Here is a 23,487-nt window from a genome sequence, read left to right as displayed (position 1 = left end):
AAGCAGTGAGGGCTTGTGGCATATGCTCTGGTTAGAACAAAGAGCAGCAAGCACACCACACGCCTAAGATGAACGCAGAGCTGCCACAGGGGCTGCAGTCGACCATTAAACTTCTTTTACAGCTTGTGTTCATTCAGTTTATTTGATTGACTTTCTGTTAAAGCAAAGTGGTTTTGTGTGCTATTATCTTTTTTTAGAACATTTTCACAAGAGAATAAAAAGTCTTCTTGATATTTTAGCATATGTTTGCAAAGCAGCAGTTACTTCCTCTGTACTGTGGGAGGTTGTGCAGTAAAAGCTGTTAATTCATGAAGTGATAGCAGAGGATGGTGTTTCACAGGTTCTTTAAAGTCCATTGACAAAGCCACCCTCTTCAGGGGGAGCTGTAATCCTCCAACATGTCTGCTTCCAGTGTGCTTCTTGATGCTGTTTGGATAGAGAGTGGAGCAGAGAGTCCTCTAGTGGACGTAATGTAAATAGACATAAATAGATCTGTGGAAAACTTTTAATGCAACATGTAAACAGAAACAGCTTTGTCCTGGCTGTGCATCAAATCAATAAAGACATCATGTTGGACTTTAATGTTTCTTATAAATGAAAAGGAAACTTTTTTTTCATTCAAATGAACAATGACAAAATTTGTCTGGAGTACTTTGATTTGATTTGATTTGGCAAAGTGCTCTACTCCTGCCTGCAAATATAAAAACATTATAAGATTACAACTAATTATCTAATTGTGCCTTTTGAAAAGAAGAAAGAGAAGTAAAGGTCCCCTCTCCTTATTTCTCTCAAATAAAGATCGTACACAATATTTCCTGTAGCCTACAGAAAGTGACAGATTGCACGCATCCGTTTTGTGCATAAACCCGGCCCACGCAGCCTAGTTTCTCCTTACAATTACCAGCTGTTATGGACACACACAGGCTGATGTAAGTTTTATTGCCGTTTGCACAGTTGCTCTGTGCATATATGAGCTTCAACAGGCAGTGTGTAAACAGTATTTAATGTTGTGTTTGTGCACGGTGTGTGTGTGTGTGTGTGTGTGTGTGTATGTGTTTTGCTCAGTTTCCCTGACTGTTAGCAAACACTCTGCGGTGCCATGTTCTCCCACTCACTGCAGACAGAAACAGCTCAGTAACTGTGTGGGAGTCGAGTGTCGCAGCTTTGCTAACTGTCTGTGCTCAGAAGCGTAGAGTTAAAAAGCTCTAGAAATCAAAAAGCTGCCTGTGTTGTGTTTGTGTTTGTATGTAGATGTGTTTGAATAAAGGAGGTATAAAAGCTGTCTCTTGCATTGTCTGCTTGACCTCTTTAAAGTAAAAATAAAAGTTGTAGCATTAGTTTCTTTGCAGGGGGCTGCATATTTAAACTAAGCCTCTCAGTGGAACAAAATGAAACAATAGACACTTGGCATTGTTTGAGAGCGATATGAAGGCAGCCTGTGAAGGGAGAGGAAGAGAAAATGAGCCCGAGCAAGAGGCCGCAGGATGAACAAAGGCTTATCATGTGTAATCTCGGCCAGTGTTGCTTGTCAGTCTCATCATGGCTGACCTTGTCTCCAGATCTGCTATAAGAATGACCTTCTGTCCAGACTTGGCTGAGCGAACCCGTCACACTCTGTTTGTCTGTGAGCCTCTCGCCCCCTCACCATCCCACACACACGTGCACGCACACGCACACACACACACACACACACACACACACACACAAACTGGCGGTGCGTGCATGAGTGTGTGCCTCACTTAGGCCTACTTGAGTAACTTCTTCTTCTTTTGGTTTTATGGCGGGTTGCAACCATGACTTAAAAAGGTGCAAACCGCCACCTTCTTTACCAGAGTATGTATCACAAGCTATATAAGACTAAATGAAAAAAAATGAAAGCGTTTACCATTCAAATATTCTACAGCAGTGTTCTGTGTTTCCTTTATCCCTTCTCCTGTTGTACCCAGTACAGCCTCAGGGTTACATTTTCTTCCTGCCTCATTTAGCTTTTGATTCAGCCTTATCCTCTCTTCCATGTTTTATACAATGTAACAGTATGTGTTCTACACTCTCTGTGGTTTTACATTGCCAAACATTCTTCTGATTGACTTTTGCCTATCAAAAATGTAACCCTGTATGCTCATACGTCAGACTAGTTTTGTCTCACATAACATTTCCTCCTGTCCCACCTGTCCTGCCACTCCTTCATCATTTATTTTTTGACCAATGCCTTAGTTTCTCCTTCACTAAAATGTTCATCGTGTATCAACAAGAGGTGCCGCTGAAAAGAAAGAGGTCAACAATAGTGCTCTAGTGTGTAAAATAAGATACACTTTATCAAGTTCTGACCATAGAGAAATATTTGTTAGTAACACATTGTTGGTTTTGGTGCTTTCATTGGATTTGTTAACAAGCATATAGGCAAAAAAAAAAACACATCACAAAACAGGACATTGCTTTTTTAAAAACAGCATATTATTCCTAAATTATTTTAGAGTTAGAATTCCAAAGATCATATAGACACAAATAAACAACTATCGATAAATTAAGTTTTCCAATCTAAAAAAACAAAAAATGTCTTTCAAAAGGACCAGAGGAACTGACAACCGGAGTCTTTGGGGATGGATATGTTTCAGAAAATCAAACAGTGAGTCACTAAATTAAATTTAGAAAAATATTTTTTTTAACTTAATAAGTGATACCTCTTGGAGCGCTGGTGGCCCAGTGGTTAGTGTGTGCGCCAGTGGAGGCTATAGTCTTCAACGCGGGCGGCCCAGGTTTGAATCCAGCCTGTTGCTCCTTTCCCGCATGTCATTCCCCACTCTCTCTCCCTGATTTCCAACTCTATCCACTGTCCTATCTCTCCATTTAAGGCACAAAAAGCCCAAAAATTAATTTTTAAAAGAAATAAGTGATATCTCAACTATTTATTTTGAACTGCATTTTTGAATTTAAAGTCCCTATTTTGGAATCCCTTCTTTAAATGACTGCTTTCAGGACATCATACATTTTGCAAAAAGAACAGCTGGAGACATTGTGTCTTAAATCATCTATTTAAAGATCTTGGGGCATATCAGTCAGTGATAAATAAATAGATGTTCATTGAGGTGATCGACTTTGAAGAAGAGGTAGATATGAAGAGAGTAACCCTGCTGTCAGACAAAGCACTGTTTATTTACATGCCTCTTTATCTTTATTTATAAAATGACTGATTTTGCTTTATACCCAATTGAGCCTTACACCAACTTTTTTTTTACTTATTTGAAAAATTTGACAATGGGCTTCAAAGTTGTATTACAGAGTTTAATTGCAGGATGTGATGCAGTATGAGTATGAGTGTGATTTGGGGATTTATGAGCTTGTGATGCAGGACAGATTTCCTTTCAAACAGACAATAAAGTGTCATCTTATCTTAAAACTCAGTAAGGTCTCATGAAAGGGGTTTCCCTTTCATATTTATATACAGCAAAAAAAAAAAATGCAATCTTAATCTGTACTTCATCATACAAGCAGAATTTGACCTCAAATGTAGGCTTAGTGGTTTCCGATGTTATTTTTTGCCTGTTGCAGATGGTAATCGTCCAGCAGAGTGCGCCAGAGCCCCCTCACTATCTCTTCCACTCAGTGTTGCACACTCGCTGGTGGAGGGTTTTACAACCCACTACCACTCCCCGCTAATTGGTTTGGGACGGACTTAATATGGCGGACCCTCCGCGAGGACGCACAAATGAAGGGGTCGTGGGTAGGGATGAGTAAGTTGACATAAACCACAGCGCAGTCACAGTGGGTTTATCTTTTTGTTTGTGAAATATCCAAACACAGAGGAACAGTAGCAAGTGGTTACCCAGGCCAGCGCACAAAGTTTAGTAGTAAATAAACTACCTCCGTTGTTTTAGCTAACGTCAAGGTTATCTTAATTGAACGCAGGCTCCTTTTATAATATAATAATATAATAATAATAAATGCAATATTTACAGTCCATACGTGCGACTTTCTGTAAGTGGCACCAATAAACAAAAGAATAACAGACAAATAAAATACAGGCATTTTTTCCCTCGTTAAACATATAAATATTTAACAATTTTCTTTACTTATGTCCACCGTCACTGGCTGATTCAAATCACTAGACCTAAGCATTGCTTTAGCACTGTTACTAAGAAAATAAACATTACATTATTTTATGTTATGTTATGACATTTTATCAAATGTCCATCACAGTTATCCTGCTGAGGTCCTGCTAGTCTACTACAGTATGCATTAGGCCCTATTATTTACAGTCCATGATTAGGCCAGCACGATATGAGAAAATAAACGATGTGCCTTGAATAACAAAAACAACATAAAAATCATTTTTTCACCATGAAAGTGAAATCAATCACTAAAAGGCTAGTTGATAGCTAGATTAAGCTTCAGGTGGCTACATCAAAATGGTGTGTGTCTCCATAGAAGGTAAGATGCATTGCTTGTTTACATTAAGTATTTTTTTCTAATTTATTGGAATACATTCAGACTATTGCAGTGTGTGTTTTGTGAATGCCAATATTGCAATAAGGATACAATTGCAATTTATTCTGCAGCTGTAGTTTGCCAATTGTAGTAGAGAAAGGTAAAGGCTTATTGATTTCAATTTTTCAATTCAAAAACCTTTCATGTGTTTAATACTAAAATGGAAAACAGAGAGACATTCCCACACATATCCACACACATTGCCCAAATGTGATTCTTGTCCTTCTGAACAAGGCCATCAGAGGGTAGAGATTATTTACTGCATCTGATACACTTCTGCTGCTTGTCATTTTATCTAGTTTATTTATAGAGGAAAATAAAACAAATCACTATTTTTGTTTAAAGCTAAACTTAATTAAAAAGGGAATTTTTGTCACAGCTCTCTTTGCTTTTAGGTTCGTGGTATATTTGTATTTTGGTAAAGTCTAATTTCCCCCTTCTTTATACTTAAGTGAAAATGTACGTATATTATATGTTCATAAAGTCCTCATCTTTATAAAAAGCAGTCCATCAAAATCATTCCAATGAAGATGAAAAAATCTGTTAAATGTCCATTTGAATTTGGAAAGATATTTTCAGTGAGGATTCCTCAAATGAGTGTCTTCAGCTTTAGACTTAAACAAAAAGTATTCACCTCTTACCTTTGTTCCAATTCCCACATATTATACAAAAACACCTCTAAAGGATTTTTACATTTCTATTACTTATATCATCATAATCTGTTATTCTCTTATTTCTATATTTCAGTAGACTCAAGTGATTGAGCTTATATTGTACATAATATCATTCTTATTATCTTTTTGGCAGTTATTCATTCTTGTCTGATTTAATTGGCAAATTCATATTATTTGAGTGTCAGGTGTGAAATGAGATGACTGTCTCTCCTCACAAGATGGCGCTGTAACCACATATATGTTGTAATATGTTAGCGCTTGTTACGATAAAGATCATAACCAGGAAACACTTAAACTGGGATTAAAGTTTACAGCAGGTTGTGCTGTTGAATAATAGTTTTACCGCTCATGAAAAGCTTGATTAGGGGTTTCAGATTTAAATAAAATGGACGACTGATTCCCTTAAAGGTTTCTAATTTGTAAGTTCAAAATCATCTCCTTTTTCAATGTACTTCTAGATTTATACTGGTGGTATAATAATAAGATTAATTCATTTTTCACCTTTTTATACTTTACTGAACTCTGACCAATGAGCAGATCTCCTATATCTATATCGAAGTCAACATGATTTGAACTGATGGGATTCAATTTTACCTGAGACCATATCACTACAGAGTGTTAATGAAACAAGTTCCACATGTCTGAAACAAGCTTGTATTTAAGGATGGCTGCATTATAGTCACTTGGTCATTGCCTGAGAGAGGATTATAGTAATTTCTACAAAGAGTGGACTGTAGGTGTGTGTGTGTGTGTGTGTGTGTGTGTGTGTGTGTGTGTGTGTGTGTGTGTGTGTGTGTGTGTGTGTGTGTGTGTCTGTGTGTTTATGTGTTTATGTGTGATGAGTGTATGAAGGATGGGGGTTCCTTATTTACATTCATTATAATTAAGTGTGTGCCCTTTCACCCCTCCTACAGTTTCTGTAAGCTTCAATCTCAAACAGCGCTATCTCCAGTGGGAGGAAGGATAAGCTGATCTACGTCAAGCTAGACCAGAATCCTCAACCAAAAACTGGCAGAGTTCAGATGGCTCTCATAAGGTACAGTAACGATTCATAACAAGCTTCAATATGCTTCCTTAATCTGAATTTAAAAGCTCAATTTTGATCACAGACTTCTTATCAGATAGCATCTCACTTTAAAATTGACTATATATCAGAATTTTCTCTTTTCATATATTGTCTTCTTATTATCATGTTATTTTACTACTACTGAAAGTCTGTCATAGATTGCTTCACAACTCTTTACTTTATTGTTAAGGGCAATATAAGCAATGTATCAAAGCCAACTTGTGTTTTTTAAGACTATTATCAGTTACATTTGATTTGATTGCTTTAAAAAAGTCTCAAACAAAGACAACCATGTCAATCATATGGTAAAAATTCAACGGAGGCCGAAAACTAGGCCACCATCCCTTTAATCAGCATAACGGTATAACAACCAATATCAGCAGAGGGGTTGAAATGAAGCTAGTCTGATTCACAAGATGTTGATTGTGTGTGTTAACCTCTCATTAGAATATCTTATTGAAATCCTAGTCGCTACATTCACAACCAATACCTTAAAGCTAGCATCCTTCAGTATTTGAAAGTGCACCAGTCAATAAAACAATTTGATACAGTAACTTTTTACCCCCGCTCTGCTGATGTCCACATGTTGAAATGTCCTTGGGCATGACAGAAAAGCCCAAATTGCAACAAAGTGGCATAAGAAGCGACATGTGAATGTGTATGATTGGGATCAGTTAATACTGATGGGCCCTATTCAGAGCATCTTTTGCAATTTGTGTATGAAAGTGTTTTTGAATGGGTTCATCTGTGACATGTAGTGTAAAAGTTCTTGGTGTGCTAAAATGACTAGAAAGGCTCTAAATAAATAAAGTTCATTAACCGTTTATCATTATGACTGCTTCTGGCAACTACCTTTTCAAAGCTTAAAACAAGAACTTGATTTAAAGTAAGTAATAATGTGACAGCAGCAAATAATACCATTTAGTTTGTAGCACAGAGTCAATCTTGAGTCAAAAAAGTAAAAACGCCAGTGATGACTTTTTAAATTCAAAGTAAAGATAATTAAAGGAGGATACAAATGAACAGTTTTCTGTTAAAGCAGGCACTTCCTGGACACAGAAAGTGAGAGAAGGGGCCACAAGTGGCACTGCTGCATTAGCTAAGCTTGCTTTAATATCCTCAGCTTAGGTTCAGTTTGAAATTCCTCCAATTTACTGAGCCCCACCATACAACAGTGATAGCAGGCAAATCACATCCATACAGAGTATTATACAGGTGATTAAAAATAATAATTTAATGTTTAGTCACATTGGTAGAGGAAGCATACTTGGTATCAGGCAATGCTCAAGTCTATTGGCAATCAGTCGTTGGACATAGTGGTAGTTCATGGTAGACTTCATGGTCAAGATGACAGCTGACGATATAAAAAGCTCATTCTTCTATGGTCATGAAAACAAATTCCAACATCTTTACTGAACTTATACACACTAAACCTTTAATGCCAGGACTCACCTCCCTCATATGCAAATGTTCATATTAAACAAGTTCTTCTTCTAACTAACAAAGCCCAAAGACCGCCCACTGCATCTCGGCCTTGTCCACCCATCGATTACTACACAGTTAGGGCTAAAATGTTTAGGTTCTAATAACAGAAACACAAACTTGTAAAAACGTCACGCTGTAACTCACTCAAGTGAATTAGCTGTGTCTATGTGCTTTCCTGTCCTGCTAATGAATGACAACATGCAGGCAGTGGTTTGTAGTATATTTAATAACATTTTTTCTGCTGGGGGCCTGTGGTACCTTAAGTCTGGCAAAAAAAGACAAATGTTGCCTTCAGCCACCAAATATCCTCGATAACAGTAGAACAATGTAAACTATGTTACAGTGTTGATCTTTTGCTTTTGTATCTATGTTTCAAGCAGCTATATTCTTTAACCTCAAGTTACCTAATAACTGTATTTTTTGTAGTATTTTCCCAGTTAGCCTTGTGTGAATATGAACTTATTTGTTTTTGTCTATATTTTGGATTATCCCTTGTATACATGCAACCATACACTGCAGTATGCGCTTGTGTGTGTGTGTACACGTGTGTACTTGTGTGTTCCAGTTGATGTTGGCTTCCTGAGGCTGATTACCACCCTCATCCCAGCGTCTTGTTTTTGCCCGTCTCTCCGCCTGTGTGGAAGTTGTGTGGGCACCCTCTGGATTGCCTCACCGCCGAAGCATGCCGGACCCTGTTATCCAGCTATCCATCTGTGTTATTGATTTTTTTTCCCTCTTTGTAGAGTTTCATCTTTCCTCCACTTTTCTGTAGAGCAATGGAGAGGGAGGGAGTGCAAGAGAGAAAGGAGGGGCAAGCAAGGGGGCAGAGCAGAGATCTGAGAGTTGGTAGAAGATGGGGGAGGGAGGGATGGAGCGTTGGAGGAGCAGAGCAGCGGTGGGGCTTCTGAGGGTTGGGGTTTAAGAGGTTGTGGGGGGGGAGGGGGGGGGGGGGGGGGCACAGAGCCTGGACTATGGATGAGCAGAGAGAAGGAGAGAGAGAGAGACTCTTGAAGTGTTGGGTTTTTTCTCACTCTCTCTCCCTTCGTGTCTCTCCGTTCTCATGGGAGTGCCCCCCTCGCCGTCCTCCTCCTCCTCCATCTCTCCTTCCTCCATCCTGCTCCGAGGCGCCTCTGGTACACACGCTCCACTCGCCACCCCCCTCATCCCTCCTATATCTCCCCCCCCCCCCCCCCCCCCCCCCCTCCTCCTTCTCTGCCTCTCGCTCCGTCCGCCTGCCTGCCGTCTCTCCTTCCCGGGGGGCATGGACAGTGCTGGCGGCGTAGCCGTGATTTGCAGGAGATTTGTCTAAGTGAGAAGCAATTAGTGTGCCTAAGCACCGCTAATGTATGCATGCTGGGGTGGCTGCCGCCCCTCCCGCCTGGTGGTGCCAGGGCCCAGGCATGGCACTGTTGGTGTTCTCTTTCCTTAAGTCTATTTTTTTCTTTTTCATCTGCAGGACCTCATCTCACTCTCTTTTAGATGACCCAGTCCGCTCATATTTTATTGACAGTCATCAGTTGACTGGAATTTGTTATTATTATGTAAGCATGTATAAATCTGTATATAACTTTGTCCAGTCTACAGGCTTTTCAAAAAGACTGCAGTGTAGTGTGGGGTTGTGAACCTGGTGGCCAATGTTGGGGTTTTTGTCCCTCGTCTTCCCCAGTTTTGTTTCCATCATAGATTAGTAGGAAGCTTCAGTTAGCCTGGAAATTTAAGTGAGTGATGGTGAATGTAAGCATAAATTAAATGTTGTAACCGTCCACACACTAGATTATACACTCAAATGAACACACCGACACATCACAAACGCACATGCACTACAAAGTGGAACAGTGGTGGGTGGCAGGATTCCCTTTGAAACCTGTGTTGTCAAAGGCTTGTTTGCAAGGGTGCATGCATGAGGGACGTTCTGTATGCTGCAACTCCCCAACTGCTTGAAGTTGAACTTTGCCCTTTCCTGAACATTCACTCTCTCTCAACTCAGACAAAAACAAGATTAAGTCTGCTCATCTTTACGCTGCGCTGACTGCCTTCCAAGTGGAAGCCTTCGTGGACCGTGGGTGGTTTTGGAGCGAGGTGCTCGTTAATTAAAGATAGGCTAATTGCTGGTGCTTCTTAGCCTGGCTTTGGCGTTGCTGATAAGAGGATAATCCTGGAGAGAAAGGCGGAGATCGAACTGGTCCCCGGAAGACCGAGCCTCCTGCTCGACTGGGCTGGACGAAAATGTGCCCCAACTCCTCCAACCCCCCCATCCTGTCTGTGCTTCTTAAAAGAGCCGGACTTGCCACCACATAGTATAGAATATTCAAGCAGGCTGCACTTCACCAAGAGGCTGCCGACATAAGAGGCTCAAAAACATCAGCCATTTCTTGTTGGGCCAAAGGTTTCTAGAGTTAAAGAGTTGTTAATACTACATCCATTAATATGTTGAAGAAAAATAACTCCTCATTCCAGATATAAAAAAACATGCCAACATGTAAACACATATCACATTTACAATCCGCCTCACAGTCACATGACCAAAAGGTTGCGGGCCCTGGATATTATTCACATGTTCCTTACCCATATTTTGTCATAGGGAGTCAGCCATTAGCACTTGCAGGGCCGTTACCATATGCTGGGCCTCCACAGATCTATAATTCAAGGGTGGCAGATGTCCCCTTGCATTATTCATGAGTGCCGTTCCGTGCTGGGCTAGCAAGCGAGCCAGCGGCAGAGCAGTCACAAGGTCCTTGCATAGAGAGGGTCTTTTCCATGTTGACCTGTGTGTGTACCTTTTTCCTTCCCGCAAATGGACCACAGCAAGCTTTCAAAGATGGAGGGTGTCTCTTAGCTCTCTCAGCATCATGGAATAGGGATGCAACGTTTTCTTTGAAATTGTTGACAACATTTTTATGACAAAATAATTTGCCGACAATTTGTTGGTTCCATCATCAAGCACTTTTCATACTGTGTGCGGACAAAATATCGTTTTCTGGAACTGAGTTGCTGAGAAGTGACAGGTAAAACATTGTATAAAAGGTTGTGGCCGATGCAACATCATCTCCTCCTAAAACTTCCAAACTCTGGGAGTGTTTCCCTAAAAGTGTTAAACGTCCTTTCTTTAGAATCTTGACAATAGTCAGAAAGCACAGGGTAGGCTTAAAAGTGAAATGAGCCATTCAAAGGTGCAGAGCTGTGGTTCTTCCCATCACTGTGGCTACAGAGAGACGCTTACAGTCAGTGTTTTGGCTTAGCTATGGTGTCTACAGAGACAAAATAGCACGTGATTACAATTAGAGCATTCATTTCAGGCTTTAATCGCATCTCGATTAACACGTTAATGCTCACAGCCCTACCTTCTAGATCTGTAAAGCAGACGTTGCTTTTCATTGAAGCACGTTGGTATTGTATGAGAATTTGGAGAGAAGGCATGTTGAACATCTCTCTTTAAAAAAATCATGTTTTACATTAAATTATCAGTCAAAAATTTCAGCCATGCTGTGATTTTTCTCTAATTTACATTTTCAGTCACACATCTCTTTTTCTTGCTCCATCCCGACCACTTAAAATTGTGGCACTCTTACCATATTACTATAGTAACCATGGATACAAACTAAATCATCTGTCTGACATTAACACCACTAGTTAATATCAAAGCCAATACAACATATGGATTTAATTCATATATTAAATGGCATATTTTGAGTTTGAAAGAATGTTGAATTGAACAGCTGATAGCTAAATAAGATTAATTAAATAATTTGAAAACACTATCTGATTAGTCAATTAACGGTTTCAATAAACAATGACTAGTCGACTATCAAACAAATTGTTAGTTGCAGCCCGATGATGAAATTCAAATCCAAGTAGATTTTGTGGTAACTGTCTGCTCTTTAGAGCCGTGTTAATTATGAAACATAGGAATATGTTTGATGGGACATGTCACATATTTGACATACTGTATCAATGAACTTGTCAAATGGAGCTCTACAGTTTGTTGTAGCTGTAAATGTATAACGTCTTTTTTAGCTTTAGAGGAGCTTAGCCAAGCTGACAAAGCATTGTAAGAAGTGTACCATTTTATAATTAGTCTTGCATGACACCGGCCATAAAGATAACAATACTACAATGGGGAGTACCCCTTTTAAAGAATAAGTTCACCAACATGTTTTCCAAACGAAACTTTTGTCTCTCTCATGTCTGTTTTTATAGTTTGGTTTTTGTTCTGCTCCCGAATGGAGTTGAAAATTGTGTTTGGGGTGCAGTTAAAAATCCATGCCTAGAGTCCGCCGTCGTCTCTCTCCCCAAGTTGCTCCCACTGCTTTCTCGACGGCGTATTAATGGGATTAGTTGATACTGACACTTTACAAAGCAACCTCTGACATCAGTGTGAATGGTGTGAATGGGTAGGTGTGACCTGCGGTGTACTAGTGCTTTGTGTAGTCAGAAGACTAGAAAAGCGCTATCGAAGCTCAGGTCCATGGTGGCGCAGTGGTTAGTGCGTGTATCCCATGTATGGAGGCTGTAGTCTTCCAAGCGGGCGGCCCAGGTTTGATTCCAGCTTGTGGCTCCATTCCCGCATGTCATTCCCCACTCTCTCTCCCTGATTTCTGACCCTATCCACTGTCCTATCTCTCCATTAAAGGCACAAAAAAAAAAAAGAAAAAAAAAAAAAGAAAATAAGCTCAGGTCCATTTACCATATACCACCACACAGTTTGATCAACAGTTTTCATTGATAATATTTCAGTGGAGTCTCATTTACCAGTGTGGCCTGAAAGATTATCTTTTAGTGCAGAAAAAATAATTTGGCTCTTTTGGAGTCGGTTTTAATATCTCAGACTGATATCTATCAACAATAGGTAAGGATGAAAGTTAGAAAAAGTGTCTTTTTTTTTTTTTACAAACATTTTTTATTGAACTTCTTGTAAAACATAAATAAATAAAAATTGCTAACAGACACATTAAACCACTACACAATATCAGCTATCACACATAACAAGAGATAACAAGAGAGTCAGACTACAGATGCAATGTGGGAGTTCAGGCACAAACATATAGTTGATCAACTAGATTCACTCTGTTCTCTAATAACACACCTAACTATAAATCCATAAATCTTTTTCAATGCCCTATCAGTCAGTCCTGATTCCATCCTTTGAGATTGAGCTGCTCCAAGATATTTAAAGAAAGGGTCCCAAGTCCGATAACATAAAAAAGGTTTATCCTTTCTCTATGGTGAAAGCTTAAAATGGGATGATGCTTGTCACCGTGTTCTCTCATTTGAGTTTAAAACTCCTCATCTCCTCTTAATGAACCTAGCAATGTGCAAAGCAGTACGAATATTTTAGTTGCTTAGGATTAGTGGAGGTCAGATTTGCATGTAGGTGCACATGACTGTGAAGCGTCTACCCTGTAAATTACACTTACATACCTGGAAGAGACAGCAGCGCTGTGTGTTGATACCCTCAAAGAGTGGGAGATAAAACCCAACGCACACACACAGGCATCCAAGATCACAAGCCGCCGCCAGCGCCAAGCCTGCACGGCGCTGAACCGGCAACCCGATACCTCCGCCGGAGCCCTGCGGAGGGGGAGAGTGGGTGTGGGAGAGAGGCTTCCATAAAGTCTGTCCCGACGGTCAGCCGTAACCTGAGCTCCCAGCAGACAGCCGCGGTGCCTTGCAGTCAGAAACGTGTGAGTGTGTGTGGGTGTGATGTGTGTATGTGTGTTTTCAGTGCAAGGGGATTGGTGACATGCAGCCACATGCGTGTTACCAAACTTGGGATCAGACCTTTATGTGTGTTTATATTACAAACACATTCACTTACACTACGACGTCCTCTTGACTCGCTGTCTTTCTCACAACTTTACACATTACACACCTTAAATCACTAAAACATCCTTTCAGAAATGTGTTATTACATCGATTTGTTTTCAGGTTCACCCTTCCTCTCCCTGTAATTGATACAGATGACGAGCTGACAAGACCTCTTTCACAGAGTCACTGAGCTTTTCTCTCCTTCAGACTTTTCTCCAATATCATCTCCCTCTTTACCCTCTGTGCACCTCCAATGGGACCATCTTCCAAAACAACGAAGACCTCAGTGAGCTGAAAACTGCCATCAGCTGCTATATTGCATATTGTTGCTGCCAGGGTGCTGCCCTTTACGGATGTGAGTGTGGTGTGCGGTTTGGGAGCTGGATGGCGAGAAGAGGCAAGGGGCAGGGGGGTTGATCGGGCTCTTCTTTGGACTGGCAGTGGGACAGGAGCCCCCCTCGTGCGGTTGCAGTGGGTGAGGAGGTTAACTGAGCCCCAGCAGAGCCAAGACGTTGCCTGGGATATTGACAGGTTGGAACCTGAGGGCTCCTGCAGGATAGGAACACACTGCCAGAGGCTTGGTTACCACCACAGCCTGACTGCCTCAGAGGGAGGGAGGGGTGTAAAGGGGAGAGAGGGATGAAGGGAGGAGGGGGAGGGAAAGATGGAAAGACTGGGTGAGGGCAAGAATATGAGATTATGTCCTCCAAAATAAAAAAAAACCCTATATACCTTATTTAAGTAAGGTTAGGATTTCTGATGGGGAGTTTCCTTGAAAAAAGGTGAACATATATAAAATAGTTTAATTGATGTTTAAAGCAATTTTTACTATCAATCAATCAATTTTTACATCAATCATTATTTGTATAGCGCCAATTCATAACAACTGTTATCTCGAGACGCTTTACAAAAGAGCGTATAGGATAATATGCAGACACGATTACTCCCTTGTATTCCTCGCGTTCCGGTTGTCCACACTTGGATGTTCTTCCTGTGAAGGTGGGGCCGGAGCAGACAGTGTGTGAATGAGAACGGCGATACTTTACTGTAATGCTTTATAACAATCCATACACAAGAAATGTTTTACACAAAACCCATCGTAACTCAGTTTTTTCATTATTTGGTAAAGTAGAATTTTGATGAAGACAATGAGATCAGATAATGACAGTTTAATGCCGCTGAAACTCAATAAACCTCAATGAATTATCCCAGAACCCTCAAAGGTTTTGCAAAGAGCAACTGATTTTTACCAACTCAAACCAAACATAACAGCAAAATTACCCGCCCATACTTGAGGATTTGTATTAGTTTCACCAGCTTTGCCGAGCTCCACTTTGATGCTTTCACTCATCGAAGAGCTGAGTATATAGTCTGTGTGGTTCAGGGTCATTTACCATGGTAACGGTGGACCAGGTCATGAGGTGATTGGCTTAGCCGAGGAGGGTGCTGGCGGCTGTTTGTTGATTCTCTGATAGGGGTGACCTACCCCTGACCTCCACACAAATCAATACTGCCTCCTTAAACTTTAATTTGTTCTCGTTTGCTGACGCCCAACCCCGATTGGGAGCAATTAAGGTTGGGCTTTACCAAGTCAGAAAAAAAAAACTTGTTTAAAGTCAACCCTTAGTTTGGACAGAGAAATGTTCGTGTGTTATTATGTCATATTAGTTGAAAAAAAAGCTAAAAACTCCTTGTTTTGTATTGTTTAGTTTTATTTTGTGCAGATAGTTATTGTCTACGGCATTACAGATGGAAATTTAGATGTTAACTTGAATGGCCTTTGTATTGGTGTAGGTGAATATGTAGCTGGTAAATTTCCAGTCACACTTTGTACTGTGTTTATAAAGAACCTGCGTGGTGCAGGGAGTCCCTCCAACGCAGGAAAGCCTTTGAGAAGTTCCTTCCTGTCTCTTCACCTCCTCCTCATTGCACTTTTGTTTCTCTCACTCCTCTCACCCCCTCATTCTCACTTTCACTAGCCGTAATCCCCGGTGTGGCCTACGAGGTGACTGTGTTCCCCTCCTGATCAGGGCTCTGTGGGTGTATGTTTTTTTATGGTATTACTCCATTCTGGGGTCACCCTTTTCCACTCCCCCAAACAGGGAATCACCTCATTGAAAGGTGCTGTGGTTGATTTAGTGGGTAGTTGCACTGAAATGTTTGTCTTCTGCAGTGTAAGTGACATGACTTGCTGTGCTGTGCTGTGAGTTCCCAAAAATAACAGGCCAACATACAGTGCATGCGTCAGAGTGTTATTACTCTGCATCACACTCAGCTTCTGTATTGTATTGTCATATTAACGTAGATGGCAGGAATTGGCCTCGATGAACTCTGCTATGAAATGTAAACAGCAGCAGACATTTTCTACCCACTGCAATACACATCTAATGTCACTCCAAAAGATTCCCGTTGTGGACTGAATAATGTCATGCAATCCTATGATACTGCATTAAATTACAGCCATAACCTACTTTGTACAAAAAGAACATAAAATATGTATTGTTTTCCATTTTTAGGACATTTTTTAAAATTGTAATGGTATGACAATGAACAAAAGAACATACTTTCTAGGAGTAACTTCCTCAGGGATTAAAGTTCTCCGTCGCTACGACGGATTTCCGTCAATTTCACAATTGTAATATAATATTTTTAGTTGGTGTCAATCAGACAAAAAAAAGGCAAAGCAGAATATGGGTTAGTGACAGACCTTGACGTGCAAACTGCTGTCTTTAATGTCAGGCATTTATCTGAATCCTTTATCTGTATACTTAAGTTCTGTACACATTTTAAAAAAGCATTCTTGTTCTTCTTAATCCACTGAATTAATAGAAAATCTTAAATTTGTCTGCTAGTTACTTCTCAGATTCCGATTTATAATGCAAAATAGGATGAATACACTATTTGTCAAAATATCTTTATTATATGCCCTGGGAATTCACAAGGTATCCACCTATATATCCTATGTAAATAAATACATAAAAACAATTTATATTACTCAATTACTCAAGTAGCAGTGACAACAAAATGAGGAACACATTAAAAATGTATTATATAATATTGTGTAATAGGTACATTTTTCCAAAGTTGTTACTCCAGGCTTCAGTTTGATGCTTCTTTACTCTAACTTCAGTAACTTGTTTGAGGTTATTTCTGTGTTGTTACTTTAGGCTGCTAAAGGTTAAGAACAGAGTCGGCTTCTTATTCCACTGTCCTATTTAATATCATAACAAGGTCCCCATTTCTCATGATCCAATCTCAAAATGCTCCAAAAAGCTTCATTTGAATGTCAGAATGGCTATTTTTTTCTTCTTGTGGGGAATCTTTAGTAGTATACTTTACAGTACATACATACATACATACATACATACATACATACATACAGTACATACAGTACATACATACATACATGCATATATACATACAGTACATACATACATACAGTACATACAGTACATACATACAGTACATACATACATACAGTACATACAGTACATACATACATACATATATACATATATACATACAGTACATACAGTACATACATACATATATACATACAGTACATACATACATACAGTACATACAGTACATACATACAGTACATACAGTACATACATACATACATATATACATATAGACATACAGTACATACAGTACATACATACATACATATATACATACAGTACATACAGTACATACATACATACAGTACATACATACATATATACATATAGACATACAGTACATACAGTACATACAATACATACATACATACATACAATACATACATACATACAGTACATACATACATACATACATACATACAGTACATACATACATATATACATACATACAGTACATACATACATCCATACATACAGTACATACATACATACATACATACATACATACAGTACATACATACATACATACAGTACATACATACAGTATATACATGCATACAGTATATACATACATACATACAGTATATACATACATACAGTATATATATGCATACATACATACAGTATATACATGCATACATACATACAGTACATACATACATACATAAAGTATATACATGCATGCATACAGTACATACAGTACATACATACATACATACAGTACATACATACATACATAAAGTATATACATGCATACATACAGTACATACAGTACATACATACATACATACAGTACATACATACATACATACATACAGTACATACATACAGTACATACATACATACATACAGTACATACATACATACAGTACATACAGTACATACATACATACATACATACAGTATATACATACATACAGTACATACATACATACATACAGTACATAAATACATCCAGTATATACATGCATACATACATACATACATACAGTACATACATACGTACATACATACAGTACATACATACATACATACAGTACATACATACAGTATATACATGCATACAGTATATACATACATACATACAGTATATACATACATACAGTATATATATGCATACATACATACAGTATATACATGCATACATACATACAGTACATACATACATACATTAAGTATATACATGCATACATACAGTACATACAGTACATACATACATACATACAGTACATACATACATACATAAAGTATATACATGCATACATACAGTACATACAGTACATACATACATACATACATACATACAGTACATACATACAGTACATACATACATACATACATACAGTACATACATACATACATAAAGTATATACATGCATACATACAGTACATACAGTACATACATACAGTACATACATACATACAGTACATACAGTACATACATACATACATACAGTATATACATACATACAGTACATACATACATACATACAGTACATAAATACATCCAGTATATACATGCATACATACATACATACATACAGTACATACATACGTACATACATACAGTACATACATACATACATACAGTACATACATACAGTATATACATGCATACAGTATATACATACATACATACAGTATATACATACATACAGTATATATATGCATACATACATACAGTATATACATGCATACATACATACAGTACATACATACATACATTAAGTATATACATGCATACATACAGTACATACAGTACATACATACATACATACAGTACATACATACATACATAAAGTATATACATGCATACATACAGTACATACAGTACATACATACATACATACATACATACAGTACATACATACAGTACATACATACATACATACATACATACAGTACATACATACATACAGTACATACAGTACATACATACATACATACATACAGTATATACATACATACAGTACATACATACATACATACATACATACAGTACATACATACGTACATACATACATACATACATACATACAGTACATACATACGTACATACATACAGTATATACAGTACATACATACATACAGTACATACAGTACATACATACATACATACATACATACAGTATATACATACATACAGTACATACATACATACATACAGTATATACATACATACAGTACATACATACAGTACATACATACATACATACATACAGTACATACATACAGTACATACATACAGTACATACATACATACAGTACATACATACATACATACATACATACAGTACATACATACATAAAAATACATGTTTCTTTGACCTTAAATACAGAATTGTATACAAACATTTAAGAAACACAAACTCAAACTCCTTTGGCCTTTTTGAATATACTGGACATGTGATGGTTGAAGGTAGATATGTGTGAGTTACTATACTGTATCTCTGCATGCATACATACATACATACATACAGTACATACATACATACGTACATACATACATACATACATACATACATACAGTACATACAGTACATACATACATACAGTACATACAGTACATACATACATACATACATACAGTACATACATACAAACGTACATATATACATACATACAGTACATACATAAATATATATAGTACATACATACAGTACATACATACATACATACATACATACATACATACATACAGTACATACATACATACATACAGTACATACATAAATACATATAGTACATACATACAGTACATACATACATACATACATACATACAGTACATACATAAATACATATAGTACATACATACAGTACATACATACAGTACAGTACATACAGTACATACATACAGTACATACATACATACATACATACAGTACATACATACAGTATATACATACATACATACATACAGTACATACATACATACAGTACATACATAAATACATATAGTACATACAGTACATACATACATACATACATACATACAGTACATACATACAGTACATACATACATACATACATACATACATACAGTACATACATACATACAGTACATACATACATATATACATACAGTACATACATACATACAGTACATACATACATATATACATACATACATACAGTACATACATACATACATACAGTACATACATACATACAGTACATACATACATACAGTACATACATACATATATACATACAGTACATACATACATACAGTACATACAGTACATACATACATACAGTACATACATACATACATACATACAGTACATACATACAGTACATACATACATACATACATACATACAGTACATACATACAGTACATACATACATACATACATACAGTACATACATACATACATACATACAGTACATACATACAGTACATACATACATACATACAGTACATACATACAGTACATACATACATATATACATACAGTACATACATACATACAGTACATACAGTACATACATACAGTACATACATACATACATACAGTACATACATACATACAGTACATACATACATACAGTACATACATACAGTACATACATACATACAGTACATACATACATACAGTACATACAGTACATACATACAGTACATACATACATACATACAGTACATACATACATACAGTACATACATACATACAGTACATACATACAGTACATACATACATACAGTACATACATACAGTACATACATACATACAGTACATACATACATAAAAATATATGTTTCTCTGATCTTAAATACAGTATTGTATACAAACATTTAAGAAATACAAACTCAAACTCCTTTGGCCTTTTTGAATATACTGGACATGTGATGGTTGAAGGTAGATATGTGTGAGTTACTATACTGTATCTCCAGAGAGTTAGTAGCTGTTGTGGCGTTGGGAGGGCTGCGCCGTGGCCGTAGCTGCGTGAAGCAGCAGCACAGGAAACACGTCAAAGCGCTGAGAACTAACTGGAACCAGATGTTTGAGGCTACTGGCTGAGGGACTCTCACCGTGGAACAAGAGCGTCAGAGGGACAAGTTCACATCCCCCTCACTGTGTTTCGTCTTCTCTCTCTGTATTTCTGAATCTTTTCTCTTGGCTTTTTTTCTAACTTATTTCTGTCAAAACTGCCTGGTTTATAAGGAGTTTGATATATATATATATTTTTAATTAACACTTAAAGGGCATATCTCTGCCCCTCAGTGAAACTCAATACAGAAAAAAAGTTGAACGTGGATAGAAACCACAATTAGCACCATTCAGAAAATAAAAAACTCCAACTGTTTTCAAGTTTTGGTTTTAAATGTAGTCATTGGTTTAGTTTAAATAGAACATAACAGCCCATTTCACACAACTTTAGTGATAAAACCCGGCATGCTCTATCATCTCGTGTTTTACTGCCCCATCTCTTTGAAGCTCTCCATAGTGGGAGATGGAGTTGGCCTGCTTTCTATGCCTGGGAGCATTGCCTGCCCTCCTCCGCTTCACTGCCCCCTGACTTTCTCTCACATATACAGTACAGACACACACACATGCGCATTTAAGCACACATGCCACACACTCTCAGATGTGCATTTAACTTATTCACTCATGCAAAGCAATCATGCATGGCACGTGCACACGCATGATGACCCATGCACCGCTGACTCTTAATGTGCATGACTCCAGCTGAGCCTCCAGTCTAACCGGTCTGCTGAAGCCTTGCTCCGGTTTTACCTCAGTCTTTTTTTCAATTGGTGGATCCTTTAAAGCAGGCCACTAGGCGACACACACTCACACGCTCCTGCGATGACAGGCACTCTTTAATATAGACTTTAAACTCGGAACTGTAGAAAGAAGGACGGAAGACAATGACATCTCTCATGTGCTGATGACTGTCTATTGGATGTAACAAGATGAATACTTTATCAATGTTTTGTTGGAACTATTTTCTTTTTTACTTTGTTGCTTCTTGGTGGATCGGCACAGCCTGAAGGTCCTGGATAGCTCTGGGTTAGAGCTGCTTTCAGCAAGCTGTTAGTCTTATCATCACACTCACATTCACACACACACACACACACACACACAGACACTGTCCCCTCTGACCCAGGCCGTTTCCTGCCCCTGGCTGATCTATTGGCTGATGCCTGCCCTGTGACTGTAGAGAAAAAGAGAAAAAGAGGAGGGGAAGGAAGAGTGTGTATGTGTGTGTATATGTGCTTGCAGCCTGTCCCAGCGAATCGATATCCGTCTCGTATCCGTGAGCTGCGCCTGACCCCTGGTCGACCTTGCTCAGCATTGGTGGTTGGAGTGGTTTTTTTCTTGGGGTCTGAAAATGTAAGAGGCACATCAAGTTTTACCCCCTCGCTAATAGAGGTCTGGAGCCACAGAAGAGTGTGAAAAGTCCTGACTTAAATGTGCCAGTCTGAGGAGGCAGCAACAACACATCTGAAAAATAGTGAAATAGCAGGAAATACTTAGCATAGTTGTTGATGATTTCACAGTTGGTGAAAATATAGTTCAAAGTGTTTCTTTAAAGATGAGTCCGACATGATTCTAAACTACAACAATGAATTTCAGTTGCAAATCTCCATGGAAACATTGCCATGTTAAAGCTAGCAATGGAATCATCCATCCCTCCATTTTGGGGTTTCAGAAAAAAAGGAGAAAATTAGTAAAACCCAGTTTTCACATGATGCTCTTTTGCTTATGGCTTCTATACTAAACGCCTCTCATTGTACGTGTGAGCATACGTACATGAGCATCATGTGCTTTATGTGTGTGTGAGACCACTGAACACTGAACTTGCCTTGACGTCAGTTCACTAGTTGGATTCAGCCTTGCGTGATGTTGGTGTGTGCTGATTGAGGCTCCAGCTCCCGGACTGAGCGGAGCTGCGGGTGCTAGCTGCCGCCGGCACTAATTGAACCCTGCCGCTAAGGTAAGGGGGGAGCTGTCAGCGAGGGAGAGAAAAGAAAAAAAGAGAGGGAAGAAAAAAATAGCGTGGTGAGGGCGAAGTGCCCCTGGGGGGTTGGGTCCCTGCCTGCCTGCCTCTCCGGCTCCGGCTCCTTCCCCCTCCTTTTCTAAATAGCCGTGCCGGCGCTCCAGGGCTTCCTGCGCCTTATCTGCTGATAATTGGGCACTGGAGCTCCACAGCTCGCTTATGAAATATAGATTCCTGACGGAGGGGAAGTGTAGGGGGAGGAGGAGGTGGTGAAGGGAGTGTGCAGGCAGAGAAAAGCCCCTGGTTGTATCAGAGAGCATGGAGCCTTGTGGGCTCTGTGTGTTGCTCTGGCTCGTTTAGCAAACACAGCCTCAGTAGTAAGGGGCGAAGGCCTCACTGTTGAGCAGCACACAATGTCACAGACCATTGAAAAACAATACTTCGTTCCTTTCGTTTCCTGCACCCACAGGGTTCAAAGAGAACTACAAAATAGTGTGTTGAATGCTTGTTGTGTAGTTTGTCGCTGAGGATGTGAAATCGTCTTCGCAAATTTGACCATACAATGAAACACTCAATTTTGTACAGTTCCTGCTCAGTGTTCTACTTTGTGTTTGCGTA

At 38.8% G+C, this 23,487-nt stretch overlaps 1 protein-coding gene across 1 annotated transcript in view; it reads left to right on the top strand.

Moving 5' to 3' along the window:
• The first annotated feature begins 6,094 nt into the window (after positions 1-6,094).
• The window catches only part of samd11 (sterile alpha motif domain containing 11), an 85,565-nt gene continuing 68,172 nt past the window's right edge, over positions 6,095-23,487 (top strand). The window contains exon 1 of the mRNA XM_061057825.1: positions 6,095-6,195. The gene's annotated coding sequence lies outside the window, so the exon portion shown is untranslated. The remainder of the gene's footprint in view (positions 6,196-23,487) is intronic.

The sequence above is a fragment of the Labrus mixtus genome, chromosome 15, assembly GCF_963584025.1.
Source record: "Labrus mixtus chromosome 15, fLabMix1.1, whole genome shotgun sequence".
NCBI lineage: Eukaryota > Metazoa > Chordata > Actinopteri > Labriformes > Labridae > Labrus > Labrus mixtus.
This window is presented reverse-complemented; position numbering and strand designations above follow the sequence as displayed.